A 6,000-nucleotide genomic window follows, 5' to 3' on the forward strand; every position below is an offset into this window, starting at 1 on the left:
TTTTGGCTTCCGGGAGCCGCAGAACGTTGGGAAATTCGTTCCGCTCGCCGGCTCCAGGTGTTTCGGGCTAGTCCAGGCCCCAGCTACGCCGCCTGGCCGCCAAATTTCGCAAAATCGAAAAAAAAAAAAATAGAACCGGAATGAGGAATTTCTGGCCGCCGGATCCGCCGCACAGCTCCAGGAAGTCGGACACTTTTCGGCTTCGCTCCCTTAAAGTGTGGGTCGGTGTTTCGCCATGCAAATACCCACTTTTGCACACCAGCTGCAGGATATAGGAGAGAGGGGTACCTCTCGGGCCCGACTGATTTCCGATGTTTTCGTGGTTCCTCAAGTCGGGTAGGCGGTTTGGCGAGTACCCCCCTGTTTGCATGGAAGTCCGCCCTCGCGTCGACACCAGGCTTCCGCGGCTCCAGGGGGACTCTTGCCGGTCGTCTGCCCCAAGTCAGAGACGCGTTTCCCGGGTCGCCTGAGCCTGAACGGACCCTCCCCAAGCGTGTTCTGGTTCTCCGAGGGTGACGGATGTCAGAAGGGAGGCAGATCTGGAGTCTTCGTCCCGAGGAGGGCTCCAGGAGGGCGGATTGCACCCCCTGACTCGGTCCCCTCAGAGCAGGCTTGGTGTTTCTCTGCGTCGGATGTCTCCCGCTTCCACGCCACCGGGGAGACCTATGAGAGAATCGCACTGTGACCCGGATTCCGTCTCGAGGGCGCCCGTAGCGTGTCGGAGAGGTACCTCCAGGACTATCGGGCATGTTTCTTCCCCGTCTCCCCGAGGGGAAGGATGGCAGCGGGTGGGGTTTCTCACCCATGCCCCCCACCGGCTCTTCCTCCGATCGATTTGGCTCAGCGCTCCCGGGTGGGGAGGTGGTGCCGCTCGCTCGGCCCGGGCTTTGGAGCCCGCGTCGGTCTAAGGCGGGCGGTCTCCTTCCTCTTTTACCCCCCGGGATTCAGGCACGCATCCTTGGGCGTGCACGCCGGCAGTCGCCTCCCGTTCGCAGGACGGTGGCTGCCGTGCAGAGGGGGAGTTTGACCCGAACTGTGGTACGGCAGGGGTCCGACGACCCGCGCGGGCGAATGGCGGGGCGCCCACCCACCTCGGCGTGGGGGCCCGTCGTCCGAATCGCTCCCCGCGCGGGGTAGCACAACGATCTTCTCCGAGGGCGGCCCTTTGACTTCCAGATGCGCAGCTCGCCCGCGGAGGCCCGTGCCGACCCCCACCCAGCGTCCGATGGGCGGCCTCCGCGGTGGGCATCGGCGAGAGCGGCGGCGGTGGGTGGCGCTTCCACGCCACCGCCGAGCTCCGCGTTCTCCAGTCTTTTCCCGAGCCCCTACGATAGTGGGGGGACGACAGACGCGTGAGGAGGCAGGCGGAGTGGGTTCTCACCGCGTGGTGTGCCCGGCCGAACGCCGTCGCCTTCCCCGCTCGTCCGACGTCCTCCGAGGCGGCTCGGAAGGGAGCGCGAGAGGGAGAGAGCGAGAGAGAGAGACCAAGCGGACGCCCCAGAGCGAGAAGGGAGGATGGAAAAGGGAGAGACGAGTGGGGCAAAAAGAGTTTTGGCGAAGGGGAGTACCCGGCGAACTGCCGCCCCGGGCTTCTTCTGTTCTCAACAGCGGAGGCACGGCTTTGGGGGGGAGACGCCGCTCGGTTGGGGCTCCTTTGAGGTTACGGGCAAGAGCCCGGGACGAGGGACTATGCCATAGGGCGACGCCGACACGGCCAGGCCAACTGCGCCCCCCGTGCGACCTCCGCGTCGCTGGCGGGCTCTGCGCCTGAGCCGCGGTGGACCCCGACGGCCAGCCCCCCTCTCCCACTCCTCGCGCCCGTCCGCCGGTGGGTCGAGGACCCCCCGCGGCGGAGGCAGGTCTAAGCCAGACGGAGGCCCCGCATAGGCCCCCCACCGCCCTGGCCCCTCTCCCCAGCAGCGACTCTGTGTGTCGCCCCGGGAGCGGTGGGTCACGAGGCAGGGTGGCCGTGGCGTCCTCCGAAGGCCAGTCACCTACGGCCCTCCCCGTGCAAGGGGTGGTTTTTACAACAGATGCCCTCCGATCGGGAGGCCGGGTCTAAGCCAGATGGTGGCGCCGCATAGGCCCCCCACCGCCCTGGCCCCTCTCCCCAGCAGCGACTCTGTGTGTCGCCCCGGGAGCGGTGGGTCACGAGGCAGGGGAGCCGTGGTGTCCTCCGGAGGCCAGTCACCTCGCCCTCTCCGTGCAAGGTGGTTTTTTTTCCAGACACCCTCCGCATCGGCCGCCTCGCACCGTACAGCGTGCACGATCTCCCCAGCGGCACTGCACTCGCCGTTCAGGCTCCTTTTTTTTTTTTTTTTTTTCTCCGCAAGGTGACTCCCCGGGCTTCTTCTGTTCTCAACAGCGGAGGCATGGCTTTGGGGGGAGACGCCGCTCGGTTGGCTTCCTTTGAGGTTACGGGCAAGGGCCCGGGACGAGGGACTACGCCGGAGGGCGACGCCGACACGGCCAGGCCAACTGCGCCCCCCGCGCGACCTCCGTGTCGCTGGCGGGCTCTGCGCCTGAGCCGCGGTGGACCCCGACGGCCAGCCCCCCTCTCCCACTCCTCGCGCCCGTCCGCCGGTGGGTCGAGGACCCCCCTCGGCGGAGGCAGGTCTAAGCCAGACGGAGGCCCCGCATAGGCCCCCCACCGCCCTGGCCCCTCTCCCCAGCAGCGACTCTGTGTGTCGCCCCGGGAGCGGTGGGTCACGAGGCAGGGCGGCCGTGGCGTCCTCCGAAGGCCAGTCACCTACGGCCCTCCCCGCGCAAGGGGTGGTTTTTACAACGGATGCCCTCCGATCGGGAGGCCGGGTCTAAGCCAGATGGTGGCGCCGCATAGGCCCCCCACCGCCCTGGCCCCTCTCCCCAGCAGCGACTCTGTGTGTCGCCCCGGGAGCGGTGGGTCACGAGGCAGGGGAGCCGTGGCGTCCTCCGGAGGCCAGTCACCTCGCCCTCTCCGTGCAAGGTGGGTTTTTTTTCCAGACACCCTCCGCATCGGCCGCCTCGCACCGTACAGCGTGCACGATCTCCCCAGTGGCACTGCACTCGCCGTTCAGGCTCCTTTTTTTCCTCCGCAAGGTGACGCCCCGGGATGCCCACCTGCTGGCACGGACGACGAGGAGGATTTCCCTTCCTCCGGGTGCCCTTCCCGCTGCGGGGCTTCCTATCTGGCTTCTCTCCCTCGATTGATTAAGTCCCTGGCCTTTGTACACACTGCCCGTCGCTACTACCGATTGGATGGTTTAGTGAGGTCCTTGGATCGGCCCCGCCGGGTTCGGCCAAGACCCATGGTGGAGAGCCGAGAAGACGATCGAACTTGACTATCTAGAGACAGTAAAAGTCGTAACAAGGTTTCCCTAGATGAACCTGTGGAAGGATCTTTAATGGGCGAGTGAAAAATACCGATGAGGTGCAGATCAGGAGGCCAGCCGCCCGCCAAATCCCCGAAGGGTACCGAACGTGATGGGGGCGGTGGTAGGTCTCTTTCTGCTTCGCCAGGGCGCTCCGCAGGGTGGGGACGGTGAGGGCACGTGAGGACAGCGGGCGGGCGACGTCGGGAGGGTGCGGGGAGCCCCTCTCGCTCCGTCGCCCAGGAAAAAGACGCCCGGCCTCGCGCCGACGATTGTTGCCCTGCCGCTGCCTGCCGAGGAAAAATAAGAAGCCCCCCGCGTACGCGAAAGGCCGTCCCGGGTACCATTCTCCTGTGCGCTCACACACCCCTCCCCGGGGTATGTGGGTCTGGGCGGTAGGTTGAGAAGCCTCGAGCCCTCCTTTGTTCTCCTCCCCGCTGGAGGGAGGGACGGGGAGGCCGAGCGCCCGGGCAACAGGGCCGAGATTTGAAAACAACCCTCCAAAGCATCCCAGTCTTTTGCGGCCGGCTGACACGAGAGTGAAAAGGGGGGCGCCTCCGAGTGTCCCCAAACCAGAAAGCGCGACTCTTAACGGTGGATCACTCGGCGCGCGCGTCGAAGAACGCAGCTAGCTGCGAGAATTAAGTGTGAATTGCAGGACACATTGATCATCGACACTTCGAACGCACCTTGCGGCCCCGGGGTGCTCCCGGGGCTATGCCTGTCTGAGGGTTGCCCCTCCATCTATCGCCTCCATGGCGCAGCTGGGGTCCCCTCGCAAGGGTGACAACGAGGGAGGCCTGAGGCTCCGTGCCCTGATGGTCTCTTCTCCTTTATCCCTTACGTCCCCCCAAGGCCAGACTCACCTGCCCTGGGCCCACCTGATGGGGTTTACCATCGTCACTCCCCCCGTTGCGACGTGAAACCCTGTGGCGCAATGAAGGTGAAGGCCGGGGCGCTCCGGCCGAGGTGGGATCCCGCCGCCCGCTCCGGGGGGTTGACACGGCGGGTGCACCATCGGCCCGCCTCTGTCGGGGAGGTGGAGCATGAGTGCGCGATAGGACCCGAAAGATGGTGAGCTATGCCTGGGCAGGACGAAGCCAGAGGAAACTCTGGTGGAGGTCCGCAGCGACCCTGATGTGCAAATTGGTCATCTGGGTATAGGGGCGTTTGTAGATGTGCTTGGCCCGTACGGGGATCGAACCCACGACCTTGGTGTTATTAGCACCACGCTCTAACCAACTGAGCTAAATGGCCATAGGTGTGGTCCCTGGGTATAGGGGCGAAAGACTCACGGAGACCACGGGCAGACGTACAGGGGCCTGATCAACCCCTGGACCGTACGGGCTGCTGTGCCTGCCGCAGGCGAGAAGCGAGAACCCCTTCGGGGCACGGAGACTACAACCGGACGTACGGGGGTCTGACCCACCCCTGGACCGTACGGTCTGCTGGCTGCTGTGCCTGCCGCAGGCGAGAAGCGAGAACCCCTTCGGGGCACGGAGACCACAACCGGACGTACGGGGGTCTGACCCACCCCTGGACCGTACGGTCTGCTGGCTGCCGTTCCTGGTGCAGACGAGAAGCGGGAACCCCTTCGGGGCATGGAGACCACAACCGGACGTACGGGGGTCTGATCCACCCCTGGACCGTACGGTCTGCTGGCTGCCGTGCCTGGTGCAGGCGAGAAGTGGGAACCCCTTCGGGGCACGGAGACCACAACCGTACGTCCGGGAGTCTGACCCACCCCTGGACCGTACGGTCTGCTGGCTGCCGTGCCTGGTGCAGGCGAGAAGCGGGAACCCCTTCGGGGCACGGAGACCACAACCGGACGTACGGGGGTCTGATCAACCCCTGTACCGTACGGGCTGCTGGCTGCCGTGCCGTCCTCAAATTGCTTGGCCTAAACAAAAGTCAATTTTTTGTGACAACAGTGATGACCGTGACATAGCACTGGAGGTGTACCCCAAGACAGTGACCTAAGTGTGGGTGAAGTCTGTGGTTCATGGGCGGAAAGTTGAATTTTGGGTGAAAAACCATACTTTCACACTTTGAAAATTTCAGACATGTGTCAGACTTCCAGGCAGGGGGAAACCGCTGGAGGTGTACCGAGGACACTTCCAGAAGCCTGGGGAAGCTTTTCTGGAAGAGTCCTTGACACTTGGAAAATTTTGGGCAATTTTCTGAGAAAAAAAAAAATCACATTTCCCCTTACCCCCCACCCAAGAGGGGCTTCAATATGTTGCAGAGTACCCCGAAAGGGTCCCCAAAGTGGGAGAAAAGTGAGGCAAGTCAAAGAGGCAAAGATGAATGTACATTTGAATAATTTTATTAATGTCAGATAAAAATTGACATATTCACAAGGGCTTTGTTCTCCTGATTGGGATGAGCCGAATATTCTTGAGACTATACTCCTCAGTAGAATCGGATGACTCGGTATCACTTTCCGTGAGGTCTACCACCTCGTTATCCAATTCACTGGTTGATGCCATTACTGGCGACATAATTTTTGCGTCCTCATGATTTCCTGCGTTGAACACTAGCTCTTGGGCACGGCACATATCGGTCAGGGTCTTCTCCCGGTAAACTCTCTCGGCCACATCGTTTGTATGTGCCAAGTAGCGTGCAAACAAGCGCTTTTCGCAATCTGTGT

The 6,000-nt window shown here is 63.2% G+C and overlaps 1 non-coding gene across 1 annotated transcript; it reads left to right on the forward strand.

Moving 5' to 3' along the window:
• Nucleotides 1-3,933: 3,933 nt before the first annotated feature.
• Nucleotides 3,934-4,085, forward strand: LOC138660005 (5.8S ribosomal RNA). The gene has a single exon (XR_011317511.1). It is a non-coding gene; the product is annotated as a 5.8S ribosomal RNA (ribosomal RNA).
• The last annotated feature ends 1,915 nt before the right edge of the window (nt 4,086-6,000 follow it).

This window comes from Ranitomeya imitator, chromosome 1, assembly GCF_032444005.1.
Source record: "Ranitomeya imitator isolate aRanImi1 chromosome 1, aRanImi1.pri, whole genome shotgun sequence".
NCBI lineage: Eukaryota > Metazoa > Chordata > Amphibia > Anura > Dendrobatidae > Ranitomeya > Ranitomeya imitator.